This window comes from Epargyreus clarus, unplaced genomic scaffold (assembly GCF_041222505.1).
Source record: "Epargyreus clarus isolate Ecla_fem2 unplaced genomic scaffold, WU_Ecla_fem_2.2 ptg000001l, whole genome shotgun sequence".
NCBI classification, from domain to species: Eukaryota; Metazoa; Arthropoda; class Insecta; order Lepidoptera; family Hesperiidae; genus Epargyreus; species Epargyreus clarus.
In genome coordinates, this window is record NW_027332209.1 from 10,836,140 (window position 1) to 10,861,336 (window position 25,197).

A 25,197-nucleotide genomic window follows, 5' to 3' on the forward strand; every position below is an offset into this window, starting at 1 on the left:
GTACAGTCGATTAAGATTTTAAAACATATCATTTACTGTCACCATGTATTTTTAAAATCATAATCTTAGAACTCTAAAATGACATAATTAGATCGTAGTTTAAAGGCTGTTAACGTGAAACCGTGATACCGGGCCTACAATGACATAATATATTTCCTAGCCACCATTGTGTGCAAGGTGAACGCTATTATTATTGTGAACTCCTTGCGGTCACACTCGCTTATTATTCTCTTATTATCGTAATATAATAATATTATTGTGGAGGCAGGTACAGATGGAAATAAGGAAACGGATTGGGGATTGGCTGCTAGATTTATTGACATACGCGGTTTTGCTTGCGGCTTCTACTTTCTTCTTTTCATAAACTTTTCTAATTTGCTAAATTGGTCTCGCGATTCTGATTACATATTTCTGAATAGGAAGTTAGTGAAGCCGTTAGATGTCGTTGGGGACCGTTAGGTTTTAATTTTACTGTGGTTTTCACGGTTAGTAGTTGTTAGTATAAATAAGAGTCCATAGAAAATATTTTATGTGTATGACAGAGTTAAAAACGCTGATCGAATGTCGATCGATCGTCGCTCGATGAAATTGAAGAAATTTTGAGAAATTAACTTTTTTTTTTCTAATATTACACGTAAGAACTATTCATAGATAAACATATAAGTATCAAAAAATATTAGTCAAATCGAAAAAACGGATACTTAGCGATATCACACAATGTTAATACATACTCAAAAAGCGCGAGATCCTTTGCCATGTAGAGTCCGCGTAAAACTGCTAGTCCGCTCTGTATGTAGAAATGAATCGGCTCGCTATAGCAAATTGTATTACTACACCAGCAACAACTTCAGAGCGGACTAGCAGTTTGGCGCGGACTACACCTATGTATGCTTTCTCCCAATATATTCGTCACGGCTAAGGCACGTGATAATTAATTTCTCATACACATATGACAAAAAATCAAAGATGGGAGATTTCAATCCCGAATTCCCAATGTGAGAGGCTACTAGGCTGTTATTGCTTATAGATGGTAGGCAACTAACAATATAAATTGTTCGGGCATATGTTTACGAGCCATCAGAGATTCCTGCGACAGAATGTCGTAAAGTCGTGGAACGCTTCCGACTTTCTCTTGATAAACGTTGCTCTCGACGACTGATTGTTTGGTTTTCCATCGCTCGTATGATTGACAACGGCTGTAAAGGCCCTTGTTTAGTTTAAGTTTAATTCAAGATAACTTTGGTCTACAGAATGACAGAGTGACGGATATAATTGTAGTAACGACTTATTTGACATAATGTTTTGCTACTGACCAATGAATTAGAGCTTCAAATAATTATGTAACGTAAAAATTAAAGAGCATCATTTTGAGCTTTTTTAATTGATATTTGGTTTTTAATAAACCACAGACAACCACTATAAAACTGGATAATATATTTGTTGAATTTATAGGATATGGAAGATACATTTTATGGTAGATATTATTGATATTTGATAATATTTAATATGATAAATTTCATTTAGTTAGCAAAACTATAACATACTTTTACTGGGGTAATTTTTTTTCCCAGAGAGGTCAGACCCTCACCTGTGTTCTCCCCAAGTTTGTCGTGGTACTTACGGGACACACTGTATACATATCGCTACAAAGTAACATGGTATTTAAATGACCTCTAACTACAATGTCATTTAAATTAGACACAATTATGGAACCTCATACCTAAACTTCACCTTCGTAATATCCTGATACAATATTAATGTTAATGAACACGACTGTGACAGTAACATACGGCATAATTGTTCTACGGACTGACGCAAAGCTGGGGGCAGGGGGCAAGCGAGATCCATAATTCTCTTACAGAAGGTAAAATGGGAACGATAGTGTATTGGCCAAGTTTGTGTGCCCAATGCACTATACACTGGTATATTTTCCTTTATCTATTTGTACATTTTATGATATAAATAGATAAAGGAAAATATAACACTCTTGTTTTTAAGATAAAAGCGATGTTAAGTAGGTATTATTTTCAGTTCTATTATTTAAAACCTCATTATTAAATGCACAATTAAAATTAGGCATATTTACTATTTTCTTACTTATATTTCTTGTTACCGCGATTTTTTATATCATATATTGGAACTTGGCTCTATTTTTACGCATTTGTTTAGTTTAGATAGTAAGACAGTCTTAGCGCTGAGCTGAGTATGTTTAATTCTGTGTAACGACTTAGGTTGCACGTCCCGATAGGTCAGGCGCGGGTCAGGAGTCAGGCGGGGACTGGGGTCAATGTTATATTGTCTTTTAAACGACAAGATTTGGTCCTATTTACCCATAAGTATTAGTTTTAATAGTTTAGATATTATATGACTTGGTATAGTGATTTTTTTTTCAGATAAAATATGTTATTTTCATTTCAATGATTAAAAACTTAAGTATCAAACACAATGTAAAATTAGGTATACGAGTATTTGCAATTATTTTACCTACATTTTCTGTAATACCACGTTTTTTGTGAAACCTGACTCTATTTATAAATATTTGTCTTAGCGTAGTGCTGAGTATGTTTAATTCTGAGTAACGACTAAGGTTGCACGTCCCGATAGATCAGGCGCGGGTCAGGAGTCAGGCGAGGACTGGCGTCAATGTTATATTGCCTTTTAAACGACAAGACTTACTTATTTATTTATTTTAAAGGCTGAGAAAGAATCGTTTTAGAAACGCTTTTTTTTAGATAAAACAGATGATTAGCAGTTACTTTCGAGTTCCATGATTAAAATACCCATTAGTACACAATTTTAATATGGTATATTCACTATTGTTTACCTATGTTTCTTGCCATACCACGTTTTTTGTAAAACTTGGCACTATTTTATACTATATTTGTTTAGACGCAATACGCGACAGTCTTAGCGCAGAGCTAAGTATGTTTAATTCTGTGTAACGACTGAGGTTGCACGTCCCGATAGGTCAGGCGCGGGTCAGGAGTCAGGCGGGGACTGGGGTCAATGTTATATTGTCATGTAGATGCTATGACGCTCGTCGATTATTTTTTGTCAACGCGTGCTCGGTGTAGCCTTGTACAGTTGACTCCTGCTACCGAGATGCAGGATAAGATAGTTGTGCAGGCTATTTTTGTAAATGGTGAATATTGTGAAACTTATTAATATATTATTATACAACATAGTACATAAAACCAAGATACTTTGCGTTGTGTATACAACCGACAAAAGAATTTTCTTTCTTTGGAAGAAAATTGTTTGTATCTCAATTGGAAGATGCCTTAGATTTTTTTTAATTATTTGTGTATCAGTAATAAGTTATCAGAACAACGAAAGAAAACATTGGAAGGAAATCAGCATGTCTGAGAGTTCTAAAAAAGTTTTCAATCTGAAGTCTACCAATTCGTAATTCGCCTACGCCGTGAACTATGGCCTAAACGTTGAGAGTAGATCCCGTGCCCAGCAGTGGGGCAGGAATGGGTTGACAAAGTTTTGACCGCAGCAATGCCCAGCATTACTAGATTCTGGTTTGGAGGATGTACTTTAGACACCGAGTATGATTATCCCTCACTTATTTTGATTCCTGCAGATTTTTTTCTGTAATCTATTCCTCAGTATATTTAGCTTAACATATTATAAGGTATTCTAAACATACCATTACAATTGTAATTGCATTTCTTTATGCATTCTTACCAAGGACATATTAAGGAAACAGACTGCTACTGTAAGACATGATTTGATATGGTTGTGAATAATTCGTACAGTGCAAGCTAATTAGCGAGTCCAATAAGTCTATAAGTCACCTGAAATTAGGCCTTCCCAAGAAAATAGTGTACCATGAATATTCTGTATTTTAGTATTTCAGTTGCTTCCATACGACTAAGCAGCAAGAGGTATAGGCCTACTTTAACCACTTAAAATAGTTGGTCAATTGTGTTTCATATAGTACTTTCTTATATAGGTAGTTACAGAATTAATCGTATAACTTTTGCATGACCAAGAACATTCCACTTGATGGTAAGTGACTTGATCACTTGATTTTTGTAACCAACTTCATGTAGAATTGGGGCGCTATGAAGCCTATAACAGATGCGTTGCGATTCCTAAGGACTAAGATCACTCCTCATACTAAAGTTAGCAGGCGGTCACACTTTTCTGCTTCACAATAGAAATAGGTAGATATGCCTGTGGAATCTAGTTGAACAAAAAACTATTTTAAATCTATGATCTATTAGGTGTCTATTTATTTCCTACGTCTATGATCTATACAGACATCGTTATCTACCGAAGAATGGCAACATAAAAGAAATGGCCCAATTTGCGAAGCCAAGAGCTCTACATTATTAACTTGTTACCGCGATGACAGACAGACAGACTTTCACGTCGCCTTGTGACGGTTCGGGGTTGTAACTGAATGTGGGTTCAAAGAAATGCACTTAGTATTAGAATGTACTTATATATGAATATGTATGTAGGTAAGTAGATCGGCGCGTGGGTAGTTTGCAATTATGTATTTTATTTGTAATTTCGATTGTTTACATTAAAAATAGAGATTTCAATTTGCTTAAACAGAAGTTTTTGATCACTTTTAAAGAAGTTCCAAAATTTGATATATTGGGTATTTTCGGATTAACGGAAAATTCAACGAAAAATTCCCTAATTGTCATAGAACCTTATTAATATATTTTTAAAGATTTGTTAATATTTTTTTGTTTTCGTTACATCGTTCCATCATCAGCGACAGGTCTCGTCATGCCATCGCAAACTCAAACGTGTGGAGCATTTGACATTATTCGTGTAGGTTTGCAGGAGTTTGTACCATAGCTTTTGATCCAGCCATACGTTCGTAGAGGTTTGAATTAGCAAACTCCAAGTGTGTAGACATTGTATAAACTTCGTTCAACGTACGAGTGGTAGAAAAATAAGCATAGGGTAGCCATAATTGATGGTAATTCCGATAAGCGATTCGGAAGTGCACGTCGCTGTCCCGGCATGAGAACCGATGCTATCTCTCTCTCGCTCGCACACGTCCGCGATCTACGCGATTGTACTGTTATGTGAGTAAAAAATATAAGGATTAGGACTATCTTTTTAGTATTAGCTTAATTAACTTGAAAATTATTATTATAACAAAAAACCTGACTAAAATTTAGTCTGATTAAAATAAAACCCATGTCACTCCCAAAAGATATTATTCAAATAAAAAACAAAACCGACTGTTTAAAAATGTAATCTAAGTCATTCGCAGTTTATAAGAATCCAACGACACTTTATATTGAAAATCCGTCGAGCCGTTTAGGTTTGGCTTTATTCTTTAACTTACCAATGGATTCATTAATTTAAGGATTGCGCTCAAAAATCTAAACTAACAGTACTTCAAAATAAAATCTGTAACTACTTTATTCTCAAAGCGTATGATCTTTTAATCTATTTTTTATTACGGACATAGCTTCAAAAAGTCAGCTGGGATTTGAACCTCGGACATTTTCAATTAGGACAGGCCACATTTAACACTACTAGCATATCTAGCTCAGTTTATTATAAAAATGCTATTCTACATCTAATCCTTCATTTAATTATATTTTATATCGATTCATAAGCTCAGTAGCACAGGTGGAAAATACATAATTGCGAACAAAAACGTTTTACTCTAATCGGGCGGTACGTGCGATGCGTTATCAGCCTGTTCCCATGGTCGTGTTTGTAAATGACCGTCGGGGTCGTTGATGGTCGCTGATGGTCATCACTGAGACAACTGGGAACTCGGGTACAGAGGATACTATGTTACTTAGTATTTATAAATCTTTGAGTATATCAGTTATATCTATCTGTATGGAGATTTGGTTTTCTGATACAGAATAAATCAAAGTATTCAATTTATCAAAGAAAATGTATCAATGATATTATGATTAATTTAATATAATTGATATGAAATACAAATCTTTACTATTGTATAAAATGTAGATACACACTAGATACATGTTCGACTGAGGCTACACCGAGCTGGCACATTTATTAATATTAGCTTTATTATGTTTCTATATGTACAAGTATTGATTTAAGCGTGTCATTCGACTTATTTATATAAGGCGTTATTTATATAACTTATTCTTCAACTTAGCAAAATATTTTGACAAAATAGGATACTCGATCACTTACCTATTGTTTATTAAAATTACATAGACTGCATTATTTATGACACATAGTTTCAGGAAAGAGGCCAGTTCTACATACCACAAAATTACTCAAAAAAAATTAAACCTGGATTTGTATCCACCATTTGTATGGATAACAGTATAAATACTACTTCGCCAGTAGGTACAGATTAAACACTTTTCAACTCCATTGTACTGAGATATGACGTTTGGATCTTTTTAGCAACTTTTGTAGGGATTTAACGAGATAAGACTGTTTTGTATGCTTAAGCTGATGATTTGCACTATCTCTACAGTTTCATGATGAGGAAAATGACCTTTCTAAGAAATCTATACTTAGTAAATTTAACAAAATCACGACTTTAAAAAAAAAGTTATAAGATATATGAATATAACAATATTTTTTTTTATAATATAAGCGTAGCTGACAAGCATGCAGTCCACCTGATTGTAAGTGGCTACTGCCGCCCATGGACATCTGTAATCAACCCCAGATAGGATTAGATATTCCTACCTGAGGTCGGCCATAGATGCGCCGCTACCCCTGAAGACTAAGCTGGAACGCCTTGGAAAAGTCTGTATCCCTTACCACATCCTTCAAACCGGAACACAGCAGCGCCTAACACTGCTGTTATTAGGTAGAAATAGGTGTGGTGGTGGTGCCGACGGAGTCGAACCACAAAGGGTTCTACCACCTTAATTATAATATAGATAATAAATAAGATAGATAATACATTTTTGAAATACATAATTAGAAAATTATATAGATTTTTAAATTAGGTTTTTATATTGTTTTTTATTTATCAAAACAGGAAAAATTAAGCATTTGGATATTTCTACATTTATTTTTCTGCCTTTACGAATAATTAAATAATATTATATTTTTTTATTACAATTAAAGAAAAAATAAGAATAAATTATATCATGATTGTATTATAGACAAAGAAGCTATCAGGAACTTATTTAGTAGAAGTTAAATAGACAGGAAATCAATACAAAATTAAACCGTGAAGCAATTATTTTCAGCCTACACTATGACTCACTACATAAATTCGCAAATTCCAAAATATATCTTGGAAACAGATGAAAGTTAACCAAATGAATTCTCATATAATTACAATATTAAACTTTACTGCTTTGAAATAAGTGAGGAGTTCAGTATGTCTATTCGAAGATGGTAAATATTCAACCGTTGTAATTGAATTGAACACAATACGATGTAGGCGTTGTTTTGTAATACTAGAAAAATGTCAGGAGGATGAAATATCGTTACCAAATGAATACTCAGATGTGCTAAGTGTGTTATTATTGGATTGTAGTATCGTAATCGTCTTTTGTTTCGAGAGCGTTGAAAGAATTGTGTCGGATGGCGGGCGATTCGCAAGTGATCATTTTGTAGTACGTTCTGAAATATTAAGTTTAAAAGTTGGGCGATGGAGCTTTAGTCTGCTTTCGCGTCTTATGATCAGGCAAATTTGATTTTAGACTTTTTTTTATTTTTTAGAGTTTATTGAAATAGCTATATTTTATAAAAAAATGTGCTTGGAATCCACCTGGTGGTAGTTTGTTAAGATCACCCATGGACATCTGTAATCAATTCTATATAATACAGGGGTTCTACCTAATATACGTAAGCCAGCCGGCCAAGCCTGATATTACAACCACGATAACTGTGGTATGTAATGTGTCCTAATATCATCTAATGTTATGACAACTAATGTCGTATTTACATTCCAAAATATAGTTTTAGTTTTAGTATAAATCTAGATATTGTTTTAGCTGATGTCACAAAAATAGACTTTAAGAGTTTGTTTTTAAATTATTACTTAAATGGTCTTTAAACTATTTCACTATCTTGACTTGTTTTCGCTTTTACGATATATTTCCATACGACAGCTTAAGAAATAATTAATTCAATTAATCACAACAACACTTAGGTGTTTTTATTTAACAAGTCACTAAATAGTTTTAACAAGATAATTATAACTACGAAGCCCACTATCAATCTAACTAATAAGTTTGGCCATGATATGTACACTAGGGTGATATTACTGTCTGTTAGGAACCCACACCTGATCATAACATAATTATATTTGATGTAATATTATAAAAACTGAGATGTTAAATTTATATAAGTAAGCAATAGGTGTAAGTTTGAATTGCGTATCAAAATATACAAAAACTTTAAAAAAATTGCTGAAACTATAAAAAGTCATACACCAGAATTATGTGAATTAATTCTTGTTGGACCCCAAAATGTGACAAAAGATTAAAGAGCTTCATGCAACGCAAATGCTAGATGCATATACTGCAACCACATAAAACAAGCATCTAATACGATAAAACTATTTCTTCGACCAATTTACAACTTTTATTATTCCCGCGAAAAATACAAATCTCTCGCCAAGAGCGTTCTTTTTCTTTTTTTTTATGCTAATGCATACAATCATGTAACGCATACAGCCAGTGACTATATAAATTGACACTTATTATTATAAAAATAGCTCATCATGAAAATAACACAAAAAATTAATTAAAATAATACTATATTTAAAAAATTTGAATATATTTGTAACACATCTTTGTTGTCAAGTGTGGCAATGCATCTGTGATTAGCTTCTGGTTGAAGCTCTGTTCGATGTGGAGTTGGTTATAGAAACCCATAGGCCCTATAGTATCTACTTGTCATCAGGTGAACTGCATGCTTTTTGCTACTATGTTAAAAAATATCCAGGAATCCAGGAATCGAACCCGTCCTCCATGCGGTGGATTATAACCACGGAACACGATCTCATGCAATTCAATTTCAATCCCTATTTACTAAAACCGACTTACAGTCGTTACAGAGCAAATGACAGTTAATAAATACTATATACACGGTAACTTTTTAACGTAGGTGGCCATTGTAATGGTTTCGATCATTTGCAATGATTTCCATAGCTAATTGTAGGCTTGTGGAGCTAATAGTTTCACAAAATAACTGTCACAAAAGCGAAGCAGGCCTATAAATTATTCTACGTCCTAAGACAAGCTAAGACCAATTTGTGCATAGTGATTAAGTTGGACAAATGAGTCCAGACAAGAACATTGAATTATTTGTCGTTTTCTTCCCACTGTTTTAATTATTATTGACTTGTGGCTCTTGATGGAAGTATACGGGTTTGTTTATTAAAATGAAGGTGTTTTCTTTGTTAAGATTGGTCTAGCAAGTTTGAAGGTGAACTGTTTGCGGTTCGCCTCCGGAGATACTATATCACACCTTTGCTCCCTCATAGCAGCAGTGCTCAGGGTAGGTTTCAAGTGTGTGAGAAGTAAGACATACTTATCCGACTGGTTCCATCTGCGTTGTCACCATAGGAATTGTAGCTTTGTAGCTTACCTCGTATAGCTAAGTAAGCCGGCATCCACATTTATCCATTGAAATGCATAACAGATTCACGCTAGAATCCTCTTTAAACTTATTAGAGTAGAGATTTAGATTTTCCATTTTTCTTGTGCACGACATATTTTTTTCTAATATAGAAGTAGCAGACGAGAATGCAGCCGACCGGATGGTAAGTGATTTATGTCGCCAATGAACATCTTTAAACAACCCCAGATTAGATTCCTATTTGAGGTTGGCTATCTCAGGGATCGCTCCTGATTCCTGACCGACTCCCGAGGACTAAACTGACATGCCTCAGTGTACAACATAGTTTATTTCGTGTATTGTATAAGCATAAAGCATCTCTGGTCGTTATAGGCGTGCGTCCACTCACACGCCTCGCACGGAACACGCGCGACCTGCAACCTGCGGTGACCTGTTATTTGTTTATGTCACTTCCAGAACTTTCTCTTTGGAACTCAGGTCCTGATCCGAAACAATTGAATTATGAACAATTGTGTCTACAAGTGGACAAAAGAAGGAAAATGCAGACGTCATATTGAAATTTGGATTGCAATAGTCAGAGGACACAATATTTTTTTATGTCAAGGGGATTTATTGGCCTTATTTCCTGTTAATATTTTAATGCCTACTATGAAATACAACCTTACTTAAGATCTTCTGCAAATATGAATGCCGGAGATTGGCGACAGACACGTATCTACTCCTGAGGACTAAGTTGGAATACCTCTTAAACAATAAGTGTACAATTTAGTAACAAACGGATTTCCTGCCTTTTTACCACGTGGTTGTTTCATTTGGAAAACGGAGTGTCAAAATTAATTATTATTTTTAAAAAAATCGCCGATTTAAGCGTATGCGTAAAGCCTTCGCTCACAGTCCTAGTTATACCTACAAGCTAGCAGACAATGCCCAATTGCCAACAACGTCTTCCTAACCCACATTTCGGATCAAAGAACTTCCGTTACAGTTCGTCTATTGGAGCACAAAACCTCCCAGCCCACACTTACAAGTTAATCACCGGCTAATGGATTCAGATGCGTGGGCGCATGTATCCCATTGAGGTACCGCGCCCAGACCATGTTTACACGTCTATGGGGAGTGTACTTAACCGATATTAAGACTGATAGCTAAGAACCATTGGCATAAGCAATGTGTAGTATTGCTTAGTGCTTACTATAAGTATGCTATTACTAGTGCACTTATGCTGTGACGTCATTATGGTTGTATTCTATTTCACTTTCCATCCATTACTATATCAATGCTAAAATTAGAGGGCTCTTAAAAAGTCCCATACTTTTTAAGAGCCCTCTAATTTTTGGCTTACCAAAACTTTTGCATCAATTTTTTTGGATTCCGGCAAATCTATTCATCAGCGACGCAGCAAGGCAAAACATAGACAAACGTACCTATCGGCTGCAGGGAATTCATAATCATACGCAATTATTTTTCAAAAAATCATATGTAAATACATACTATATTTTATGCACTTAATACAATATAGGTAACTATGAGTACAATATGTACTCGAACCATAAATAATTAGATTTTTTTTTGCCAAAAAGTCACGATGTTGAACTGAAGACCGTTTTTACTTTTCGAGCATCTTATTTCAAACAAAAGATTGTTTTGGAATATTAGAAAGGTAAAAAATGACTTTTTGGCGTGTTCTTGTTCAAGAAAGTCAAAAATTCTAAAGCCATTGTTAAGATTTAGTGCACTATTTACGTACGTAGTTTGAAGAGGCACAATGTATCATTTATATTCACAGCAATATTAACATATACTTAAAATACGTTAGTACTCAATGGTTGTAATGGTATAACTCTTTTGTGATTAATCCCACATAAGATGATCTACTGAGATGGGAACTTGAAATACACCTGGATCAAATTTGAATCAACATACAAAAATTATAGAATTTAAAACACCTTGCATGGGTTCCTACCAGTCAGCCAGCTATTCCATGCCCTTATCTTTGAGTTGCGGTGATTAGTAATTATTTTTGATGCGAGGCCACCTCGAGGCTTGTTGATTTTATGCAAGATCCCCCGTGACCGGTGCCATCAACACCTCCGTTATAGAAACAATCCAATACACCCAAGATTGCTCATGGTTACAGCCTTATAGCTATTAAATTGAATATAACGTTATAACGTATATGTTACCTACTAACAAACATTATAAAATAAATGTAGTGATGTAGCGCAGTCCACTAACACGGTATCTCTGGACTGATCGATGGCTCCAGTGCCCCAACATTGGCGATTTAAACACTGCACTACTGGCTACAGGCTGTTTATTACATTAGGCTGCTCGCAGACTACATTAATAAACTGAGCAATGTAATTCATTTTTTTTTCAATTAAAGTAATTATCGCCTTTCAAAATTCTTGTTCAAAATGTTCTTACATTTTTAAAGATTTTTTTTGTCTATAGATAATTCCAAATTATTCTTGGAAATGACTGAACTGATTTTGTTTATTGATTGTGAGACAAAGCGGTTGTATAATGTATACCTATACACTCTACCCTTCTACTTAATACCATGTCAATCCATGCGTAGAGTCGAAAGGAAAAGCTTCTATTTTATATTAATCGTAAAATATATATAAAAAAATACGTGTGGCACTCGGAGACTGCCGCGGTAAAGCTATTGCATAGCATTTTTTATGCTATGAAAACGCTCAGAAGGAATTCCAGAAATACAATATATTCTTCCATAATCATCAACATTTACATTAATACATCTTTATCCACTATTTTATCATATCTCCATTATATAAGACATTGCAAATATCAGCTGACATTTCATAACTCCAAGCAAGACTGAACATTCTAAAATATAAAATAGAAAAGTATTTAATAAGAGACGTAAAGTATTAACAACCAGCAATATAAATGGATCAATGCGATGTGCCTGTGACATTTGGCCGAATGTTACAGGTACATCGCATTTTTCATTAATAAATGCACTTTGTTTATTCATATTTAAAACACTTTGTACACAAATTTTATTTGTACCATAAATCATAATGGCGTTTTGATTTTGTGCTGTCAAGTCTGTCAGTTGTAATTATACGTTTAAAAATAACAAACACTCTTTTACGTTGTTTTATCAATCCAGAATTCAACATAGCTTATGTTGATAAAACATATTATTTGGATAATATGGTAATATAATTTTGAATTTTATAATGAGAATATAAAATATACTTCACGCAATTTTAAGATTTCTGCACGGATTATAAAAAAATGTGTATTACTGCCATCTGTGTTCAAGTTGACGAATTAAGGTTATCAAATAAAATAATAAGGAATGTAAAATAATACTTTATTCAATTATATCCATATTTTTCTATTGACAGTCAACAACTTGGTTGCCTGGAGACTTGATATCCAACAGTCCTCCACCGCTATTTTCACTTACACCACCAGGGGCGCCGGCAGCATTTGGTCAAGGTGACGGCGCACCAGTATGCCATTTTCAGTTCTGACTTCATAATGGAGTCTACCTAATCTTCGGATGACGACTCCGAACTCCCATTTAACTCTTGGGTTGGTGTAACTGCGGACTTGTACCTTATCACCTTGTCCGAACTCCTGCGTTGGCGGTGCATTGTAATGTAATCTGGATAGTGGGGCGGATTTCTTAAATAAGGCATGCATATAGGTTCTTACCTCTCTGCCGAACATTAACTGATAAGGTGATAACTCTTTTGTATTAGGTGTACGTCTCAAGCGTGCCTTGACAGTTAACAGTTTATCAAATAAACTTCCGCTCTTGCTGATATAAAAGAACATTCAGGTATTAGCCGATTATTTTCTTTTTGTACATTCAAAAAATTAAATTTTAGCTTTGTATATATTTCTTCAAATTCGTACCTGTATTTTATTTCCTCTTCTAAATTTTCTTCTTCTGTAAGCCATTCAATTTTTTCTTGAATCGCGTAGAATTTGTTCAAATTTTCATTTCAGTCATTCATTCATTTCATTTCAATTCAGTCGTATATTTATTTCTTCAATGTCAATTTTTCCTATTTCCGAAATATAATTTTCGGTTCGTTTCATTAACCCACGTAATGTGGCTCGTATTTCCTTATTGTTTTTTAGTTCATTCGACATCTCGTCGCCAATATCAAATAAAATAATAAGGAATGTAAAATAATACTTTATTATTCAATTATATCCATATTTTTCTATTGACAGTCAACAACTCGGTTGCCTGGAGACTTGATAGTTGGATATCAAGTCTCCAGGCAACCGAGTTGTTGAAAGGTGTTACTTATTTTCGTTACGGAATTTCTCGATTCGGTCGCCGCGCTCAAAGCCCGCGATAAAAGCTATGCAATAGCTTAAAAATATTTTAGTTTTAAATACGGTGATTAGTTGAATTATATTAGCTCTCTATTGAATCACGTGACTCTACTTAGCACACGGTTATAGGTTTAAGAAATTTAAAATGTAATAGGATAAATTAAGTCTACACTAATGTTTTAATCAGAAATATGGTATGAATTCAGATTACCAATAAGAATTAACAAAAGTTTTATATCCTACCGTCCAAAAAAAAATCGGTTATCGTTAAGTCGGTTTACTGACGATAGTTGAATGTGACAACGTCATAAGAAAATACTGATGGAATGGTTGCATTTTTCAAAAGAAAATTTTAATTTTATTTGTTTGATAGACAGATGTCGAACGCTGCCGAACGTGGGGGCCGATTGTGCCTCTTTGTCGCTCGTTCCGCGCCCTTAATGGAACGCCTCAGAGCGAGGTAACGCCGCATGAGTCATGTTTTTGGTGACGTTTCGTCACGTCAAAAATAATGTCATTTTTTTAATGATTCCTACATTCCACTTAACAACAAGCTTGCGCACAGCCTAACAGGCGTGTGTTTCTTGAATTAATATTTTGCATTAGACACGTTATCTAAAGCACTGTAAATATAAGAGTCGTGAGCGGCCGCTGTGGAGTGCGAATACGGTTTTGCAGATTAGATTGATAGCTGGACTCTACGTCAGATAGATTGCCTTATAATTGAGCTAAATTATTTACTTTATATCGTCTAGGAATTCTCTAGTGTAGGGATTCAGTTGAATGTGGAATATTCAACAGACAATTACTTTTAAGAGTGTGAAGAGTAAGTTTTTTTTAGAGAGACTGCAATGATAAGTATTGTGTAAAAGAACCTCTTTTTGAATTATATTTAAGTGATCGCGATTTTATAATAATATTACTTGAACGCTTTGGCATTTTGATAAACAAATATCTAATACCATTAAACAAGCAATTCTTGTATATATATTTATATCAACGATCTCTGAAACGGCTCCAACGATTTTTATGAAATTTTGTATTCAGGGGTTTCGCGGGCGATAAATCGATCTAGCTAGGTTTTATTTTCAGAAAATGTCGTTAAAATAAAAAAAAATACGGTCGAAACCTCCTCTTTTTTTGAAGTTGGTTAAAAAACACCGAGCAAAGCACGGTCATCTAGGTCTTATAGTAAAGTGCCTACACGATTTACGACTCGTGTAGTGCAGTAACCGTATCCGACTCGCAGCAGTTTTCGGGTTCAATCTCCGGCCAGGCTGACATCTAAATAGTGAATTAAGATTTATTTTCTCACTCTGGGTATTTTCGTATATTCGTCTTTGTTTGTACGAAGCACACAGGGCACTGAGAATTGAACTTTGAGTTTTGAGAAATTGAGCTTTGAAAGCGTTATTTATTTTCTACAAGGATTATTTAATGAAGCTCTCTAACAATAAATACCTTTTTTTTTATCAAAATACACGATTTATCCAAATATCAATTATAGTAAAATCATAGTTTAAATAAACGACATGTAATCACAAGAAAATATAGAAAGCAGATACAAGACCGTTTATTAAAATGACCTAAATATAATACTAATGTTAAGCATCCTCATAGTATTATTAGTGGGATTTGAACCTGCACTATCTTGATCCGCAATAACATTCCTACGAGACCAAAACACGTCACGGCTAGTACGAGTACCACGTGCTCGATGCGATGCGTGTAACAGTTTTGTTGGAAACATACGGGAGTATATTGTGACCGGAGCCGTTGGTTGGAGATATCTCTTGAATAGAACTATATGATTGATATTGATTATATGAAATAATAGCTAACCCGGCAAACTTTGTACCGCCTCAAAATCTATTTATGAATTATATTGCATATAAAATATAGCCTATGTTACTCGTGGATAATGTAGCTTCCGAATGGTGAAATAATTTTTAAAATCGGTCCAGTAGATTTTGAGCCTATTCATTACAACCAAACAAACAACAATAGTTTTCCTCTTTAACTAAAAGCTAGATATCATGGATGGTGTCGTACATATAATTTTAACTAATTCAATTATTATGGCTGAATATTAAATATCTACTTTCGTAACTAAGAGTACATATCTACCTGCCTACTAGGCAATCCTTATAATACATGCTTAATGGCAATCGCTAAATTATTGTGCATATATGCGTTTTAAATTTAAAGTATTTGGAGATTCTTCAGTCATTAAAAAACTAACGATCTATTGAAGACTTATTTGGCGTTGCTAATATTCATAAAATGACGGTTATTTCTTTCCATCATCTTCACATTATTTAATAGCGGTTGTATGAAAAGTGACGTATTTTTAAAAACAATTAACCTTAAGAAAAAAAAGCCTTAAGAAAATTTTCCTCATGAAAAATAAACTTAGAAATATGTATAAAATTGTGTCATTATTTGAAGCGGGCGCACTCCGTAATATTATTCCTGTACGTTTACATACTGCCTTTAATCTACAATCTGTACTGGGCCTACGCTTGATTTAGACTCCTAAATGATTCTGTAGAGCCTTAAATATAAACCTGATTGATTTATTGCTCACGAGATGGCGCTACGTGCGCCAAAGCAAGACAAACACGATAATTTTCAATGAATATGCGTTTATTAAATTACCTTTAGGACTAAGATTATCGAGGGCATCGTGGCCGAGCTTTGGGCGAAATTTCTACAACAAATATGATTTATTTATCTATTACCGTAGACGTTGAAATTAACAATGATGCAACGGTACTGCACCATTACACTATAAATTATAAAGAGTAATCTTATAGTCAATTTAAGCTTTGCCTTTTGAGGGTAAACGTCTTCAGCCTGTAAGTTTTAAAATCATGTCAGTGGGTACTCGTGTTTGATTATAGAGGTGTGGTACTCCAGTGGTGAGAATTTTGGACTACTTCAGGTCTATGGTTCGAATCTCAGGCACAATAACTTTTTGGAGAACCTTCTCCAATATATAAATTAAAAATATTATGTACCTACCTAGGAACATAATATTTTGAATTTATATAATGAAGAATTAGCTTACCGGATTTCAAGTGGTTATTGCCGCTCAATCATACTCGTAACCCAAGGGGTTTGTTGGTTACGAGTATGATTAAAATTAACTACTTTTTCTGTTTGGCGTAGGTATAATACAATTTAACCTAATGGTTCGCATTTTCATTTAATGCTTTTACTTAGAAAAATTGTAAGACAGTCGAAAATAGTTCACCATAACGCTATAAAATAAACTGACGCGTAACAATACTCCAATACTCTGGACCAAGCCGTGAGTTGAGTTCCGTTACTTAAGATCAATGATACGTTATAACGCTTACAATATCGGATGAGCGGGTCTTTCGCACTTAATTAACGCGGACCTTCGATCTACTAAGCCGTGTGAACCGTCCCCAGAGCGTGTACCGGGCACGCAGGAAGCGCAGATAGTACGCTCGGCGTGTTCCTGCCGAGCAATGAATTAATATTGCCGTTGCTGTCTTCATTGCGGACCTAGCACGCATTCCTACTTACATGCTTTAGGGATATTCTGGCGCGAATTCAATGAGGTATTCAATAAAGTTTTGCGAGTGTGGTGTTTTCAATTTAGGTGTGACGCGTCATTAAACATTTAAAGATTTGTTTTGTACAAAAGCCATAGTTAAGCTTCTACTTTGAACCATCTATAGAGCGTGTACAGGACACGCAAGAAGCGCAGATAGTGTGCTCGGTGTGTTACAGATCAGCAATAAATGAATATTGCCGTTGTCGCCTCAATTGCGGACCTACCACAAATACATACTTTAGCGAGATTGTGTTTTCTTTTAAAATTAAAAAAAAAATGCAAATAAGGGTCACTCACTATTAAACGAATACCTTGAATCGTCTTCAGAGTGTGTACCGGGCACGCAGAAAGCGCAGATAGTACGCTCAGCGTGTTCCTGCCGAGCAATGAATTAATATTGCCGTTGCTGTCTTCATTGCGGACCTAGCACGCATACATGCTTTAGGGATTCTCTAGCGTGAATTACACGAGATATCTATATAAAGTTGTCCGACTGCGATATTAAGAATTTTGGTGTGATTTTTGATGTCCTTTATGAAAAATTTACGAGCAAATAAGGGATTTCTTTTAATAATCAAAGTCCATTGATGAGTTAATTATGCAAGATGAATGTTGCCGCATCATGGCTCATCATCTCACTTCTGCGCACGAGTTTCTTCTTAGATATAATGACAAAGATATACGTCACAGCGCTGATCAAGAGCGAAAATTTTCTTACAGAACTATCAGTCAGAGTTGAAACCAAATAAGAACCCACGGAGAAGATAAATATGAAAATGTTGACACAATACGTACATTATAGGTGGTAATAACAGCTCTGTATGCATCAATGCTCACACCATCCATTAGTGGGCATACAATCCATGATTGTCGATGAAATGCTCGCGGTGCAATTTTCGAGTTATAAATAAAATAGCCTCAATTACAGACGCTAAAGTGTTGAATATAAAGTTGTTTCGATTGTAAGCTGTGGTATGAACTTTTACACGTATACAATTGTATTATGAAAGCGGATTAAAACGTAAATAGTTAGTTTGCTGACAATACTTTAAAGTTTATTAAAGTATCTATTGTCAGCAAACTAGAAGATTAAACAAAGCAAACTAAGATTTGTCATTAGTCTGATTATTAGCTTTTATTAACTTCTGGAGGTGGTAGAACCTTTTGTGGTTTGACTACGGCGGCACCACCGTCATACCTATTTCTACCTCATAAAAGCAGTGTTAAGCGCTGCTGTATTCTAGTTTGAAGGGTGCGGTAAGGGAGACATACTTCTCCGAGGTGTTTCAGCTTAGTTCTCAGGGGTAGCGGCGCATCTGTGGCCGACCTCAGGTACCAATACGAACGTCCATGGGCGGCAGTAGCCACTTATCATCAGGTACACTGCGTTCTCGTCTGCTATATAAAAAAAAAACTATATTTAAAAAATAACTACACTAAAAGCTTGATCTAAATTTCTACATTTTTCATTGAAGCGTATTTTCAAAACAAGCCAAAACAGACATCTTTTTAGTAAAGCAATTCGCGTTTTCGCGATTGCATCGATGCTAAGAGTAGCATGTTTGCTCTGGCCCTTAATTAATATAATATGCATAGCGCTTCTTGATTCGTGATTCAGCTTCATTGCTCAACATGGATTACCTATTTAAATATATCTACCTACGTTAACCGGTCATCAAAAGTAATACAGCGGACGAGTAACAAGATTTTATTGATTGCTGGTTCGTATAAGCCTAGACACAGTAGTATATGTTTAAGACAAATGTAAGGTTTATGATTCTTTCATAATAAGCTAATCTCCTTCACTTTATATCTACGTTTCAAATAGATAACTCCTCAAATATTTGTAAATGTCGAGTAAGCACTTAAGCACTTAGTAATTGTTTCTAAATACTCAGATATGCAACGAATCTGACTGTAAAGTTATGGTTTGTTAATGGTTGCAACATAAACCTTTAAAAGGAGATTTCTCTACAAATTTCATACAAACCATTCTCATATTAATAACCTTCATTTCTAGTACCCAATTATCATTTGTTTCTGGTTGCCTCTTCAGTTCAGTTAGCGCAACCATTGGATTCGTGCGAACATTCGACAGGTCCTCCTAAATATACGGAGGTCTGTTTCATAAGAGCACGACGGAACTTTAGTTTTGGATTCGCCAAAGTAAGCTTTGGAGCTTCGTTCATACAGCCGATAATGAGTTTAGTTACAAAGTCGTGTATTTTCGGTTACCATGGCGACCGAAATGTCGGTGAGGTGCAATAGTTTAATCTGGCTTCGGGCACGACCACACGAACTCGCCGCCCGCGGAGACCTTGCGGAGCCGGTGTCACGGTTTCTGTTTAAAATAGAGAAAAAGCTTAGAATTAATCAATGTTTACAAATTCAAACAAAGTAATTGTTAATTCCTAGTGCAGCTATCAACCTCAAAATTATTACTTAGACAGAAGCCCTCGGTGACGATGTCCTCACGTATTATTTTTAAATAACAGCAAAATAAAAAAACCAAATGCATATCTGTGATTAGAATAACAGCAGTTAACAATTAAAGCAGTGTATTAAATAATTATATGTCAAAAAATATCAGAGCCTCTTATTTAAAATAATACATGTTAACGTAATTAAATTGTCGTACAATTGCCTCTTTAAAAATATTTAAATAGTCTTTTTAGATTTTAACTTCAAATTAAATAAATAAGAGGTCCACACTTGACATCTATGGCTAAACTATCTTCATTCTAAGACGAGATCTGTGCCCAGCTGTGGGGCAAAAATAGAGTAATATTTAAACAAAAGTTAACAGATACTGTGGCACTGTACCGCGGACCCGCGGTCGTGTCATCCGCGAGTGGCGTAAGCCGCGGACGACTAAATATCAGCGCATCACCTCGCCTAATGACTGTGTACCGCTAAAATACAAATAACTGAGACATTTATCATATTTTTGAAACTAACTTTATGTTAATCCTTTGACTTTCTGACGTAAGGGAATGTAACGCATCGTATACCACTAAGTTACTTGTTAACTTAAATCCCTCCCTTCCCTCTATATTTTATTAAAGAAGTTCTTGATAAATTAAACAAAATAATAAAAATATGACTTTGATGACTGAGTAGTAAATAATAATAATAATTAAGAATTAGTTATTAAAAGGTGGTAGAACAGCGCTTCGCTTCTATTCCATATTATAACGCCGTGGTAAAGCGCTTCTAAAAGTGCAAAACAGAAAAAGCCGTACGAGGCGTCATCTTATGAATAGTTATGGACCTATGGTTGGACTTTAATCATTTTTTGATTTCATAATTATTCAATTAATTCATATTCTGTTAACTCTAAGGACTAAGTTGTAACATCTCTATAAGATAAGTAAATGTAGCGAACTTTTAATCCACACATCGTTGATAATTACAATTAAACACAAAAATAAATATAAAATCTATAATAAAGGCCAATTTCACTCTTTTGTTATGATTTTGAGATACAATTAAAATTATTTAAAAGGGAAAGGCACCATGGGAACGCTATTCACACTCCCTGGTCGGTCGTGGGTGACGAAAAATCGTATTAATTGGCGACGATCACGACACGACCGTCGCGAGAACAAATTGACGTTAATAAACACGTTTAGAGCCAATGATTTGTGGCCTGCAAATAATGAGCACGCGATCCTTTGGTTAGTCAATTCGTTTAACCGCACTGAATATTTAAATAAGTTACGTCACGTAAATTGCATTCATTTTAATATTTGGAAATGTAAAAGTAATGTGTCAAGATGTGTGCAAAGAAGTGCCTGTTAGTTTAAAAGGTAAGTTTGGATATAAACTAGCTGGTTGAAGAAATAGTTTCATTATAAAAGGAAGTATAAACTTCCTTATATGAAAATACAATTTAAGGAGCCAATAATATTAAAATTGTGTATAAGAAATTCCTTTTCTATAATCCTCCTCAAAATCCCATAAACATGTTCAAATTTCATTTAAATGCAGATAAACATAAACCACTCCGTTCGCGGTTGTTATTCCTAAGCACATACGTGGATAGTTAGAAAATTAACATCTTCCCAATCAATGAGCACCGTTATAACGATATAATGATAGGAAGGACAAACAAAGCCGGCCAATTGACGTGAACCCATGACAATTAACGTATGGAATGAGGAAGACTCTATAATGGTGTGATCAACAGACAATAACTGTCCAGTCCATGGTAATGAGTTGATTTTCTCAACTTCTTGTTCACCGGTGTATTGTGTACGCTTTTCCTCGTGAAAAACTTATGAGGGCGCCCGGTGGCACGGTTAAACGTTGGTTAAACAGAGTTGATTAGAAGGATTTTTCGTTGATAATATTGACAGCGGATATGTAATACCAAATAAATATATCGATGTTATGTTTTACTCTCATAACTCATTCTTTGGCACACTCTGCAATCCAAACGGCTTGACGGATTTTACATTTGACTTGTTGTTGTATTTGTCTAAATTGTTGCTCTTTGTTTAGGCGGTTGGGATTTTGTTTTTATAATAATTTACAAATTAACACGAAACTAAAATTCAATGTTACATTGACAGAAATACAAAATGTCCCCGTTATTAATTTATCTTATTTATTCATCTAGTACATATTTTGACTATAATATATTTTTGTATGTAAATATGCATATTATTCCTTACTTAGTTAATTAAAAAACAGTATGTAAATTTATATTTGTATGTTTTGAGGAACATACATTTCAATCTTAAGTGATAAAGTTTTAATAAATTTGGTGAGCTATAAACTTAATTTACTAAATTGTAAATTTAAATTATCAGTTTGTGATGATAATCAAATGTATATAACCAGACGTCGTGTGACCCGGCCGTCTCATATGGCATATGAGTTGTGCGCAATTACGTTCGACGTCGCTCTTCCAACCGAAAAAACCACCATCTCTCCATTGTTCCCGCCAATTTTCCCACATTTCGCCTCTTACAGTTACACTTAGCTTCCTGATTGGAATGCAAAAAGTGTATTAATTGCATTCCTAGTACCTGGTGAGCGGCTTCGAACGTTTTTGTGATCTTCAGGAAAAGACCGATCTATCTAGGCGCTTGTTAGATAAACTATTTGTCGTGGGACTTGCCCCCGTTTTGGTAACGTTGACTATTGTAGTCGATGATATCCGTCTAAGCGTATTGTATGAGTTTTTAAGGAAGTTAAGGAAATGAAAGAAGTTGGTTATTCTATGAATAGGTACTATATTAAATATTATGATTTTTGGTAATAAATCTAAAAGTCAATTGATTTGTTTTTAAATATTAGGTATATTTTACATATTAAATGCATTGATCCGCAGTTAAGCAGCTTGGTTGATTATGCTCCATTATAGTGAAAAAGTCTGTTCCAAATAATGGATAACAAAAAGGATGCACATTTGGCTTTCAAAATCTGTCAAAATGCGATAACATTACATCGTATTTGCATGTAACATAAATCATCATAAATTAAAAAGAATTAGTGTGGACCACGTAGCACTACATTTCTACGTGATTTCTCAACGCGCTGGGATTACAAAGGCCAATTTGGGCTCCACCGAATAAGGTTAGAACGAAACTTTCCAACTAATTTCGCGAACATCGCGAATCGTGCAAGGCAGATTCACATGAGAAACGACCACTGCACACGTGAAACTATCAGTCAAACCACTACTTAAACATCTGCATAAGTCACGTCTCACGATTCTGGAAGAGTAACAGTTTAATAATGTCCGCGCGGGTGACCCCAACCGACCCCAGTGAAATACGGTTGAGCGGACTTGGGGCCATATTTTCCCCATGCATCGTACTAAAGTCGTGTCTTCCTTGGTGGAAATAAAACGCGAGGTCCATCTCTGGGGCCATCGGAGCCTCAGATGCGCCATTTTAACACCCAACTTAGCAACATCTTAAGAGCCTGTCGTGAGTAATGGAACTCTACCTTTCTAAAAGTGAGTATAGAGTTAAGATTTGTTTGTATTGTGTCCGGTTATAGGTCAAACGTGGAAAGGGTACGGATAATGTCATGGGAAGAGCTCAATGAACGAGCGGACAGCGCGTGGACTGCCGGCCGGTGAGCTCGCGAACTTATTTATTTAGCAAATGTAGACTCTACGAACTGGTACTAGACTCTATGAACTGTTAAATAGAGTTCATAACGAATTATTTTTTAAATAGGTTAGAACTAGTTGATGACATTTATGTCTTTTATAGTGTTACTCGCTTTAAAGATGATTAATATACATTTTGAATCATGAAATCAAGCTTTAAATATACAGCTAATAGGCACTTAGATCTTTAATTTATTTTAATGTTAGTATTATTTACGAACGGATGAAGAATTTAATTTAATTTCCGTGTTTAATAGCTATTAACATAAAAGCCACATCCTTATAACTTTAAATTAAATTGTGTGTATATAATATTTAAAAAATCTATTGTTGTTTTCAGAAACGGGTATTTAGCTTATCGTTTTATTCTTTCTTTAAGATTTCCACCACAACCTTCAAACTCAGTCAATATGGTCTCAGCTCTCCTTAAGATTAGATAGATAACAAGAAAGTCAAAAATTAAAAACCGATTGCATTATAAATATACAAATAAAAAATAATTATTTACACTCACATGACACTACAATTACAATTTACCTGCAGTGATCACACACAAAAACAATTTATTTAGATGAATCTAAATTCGAACCGGCGACCTTCTGCAAATTAGATCATTTGGTAAGGTAAGTAATGTACCCCATATACAAGTAATGTACGTATAGGATATTTTAAAGGAATAAATAACAGGAGCTTAAGACTTAAGTTTACGCTAGAACATTCGCCTTTTCCCGCGGGAAGCGGTCTGCCTTACTGACCCACTGAAACACGAATATCACAGTTCCTTTAACCCTACCTTTGATAATATGTATAAATATATACATTTTATAGATAATGAATAAGAATAATATACATTTTAATTGATATAAGGGATTAATAAGTCGTAGTATATAAGGGATAAAATGGAAGGTAGTCCTTTCATTATTTTAATATGGGCCTCAAGAATAACAACGTATTTATGAAGACCTCAGACAGTACTATTTTTTTTATTTTGGGTCAAATTAAGAACATCTAGGGCCCACTATAAAATATACGGTTAGTTACTTTATCTCATAAAAATAAAATAAGCCCTGTAAAACCCTAATACAGTCGTATAACTGTCTCAGTATATAACATATCACTCCTGCGCATAGGGCATTAGCCCTTTCCTACGGGAACTGTCTGGCTCACTGACCCAGTGCCGCGGTTCAAATACCGCGTACCTTCGTCCCTTCGACCGCAGTATAATGTATGTGACGCGTTTTCTTCTAATTGGCCCTTTATAAGATTAATGAAGATTAAATTCACATGGTGGATATATTTGACACTATATTTTCATGTGTCTGTCCGTTTGTATTTGATAATATAGAAGCATATTATTATAATTTTTCGTCATTATCATTAAAAGATAAGTATTTTCAAGAATCAAAATATAAATGGAAAACATAAAATTATATAATATTGTGGGAAATTGAGAGCGAAAATTTTTTTTCTTCCTGTCGTTGTAATACCTAGTCGTTTTACAAATAAAAGCGCATCATTTTCCGTGTCCTAAAACAGTTTTATTTTATTATAAACCACTTAAATATTAACAAATATAATTACGAAATAAAATAAATAGGTGTTAAACAAAACAATTAGAAAAAAAATG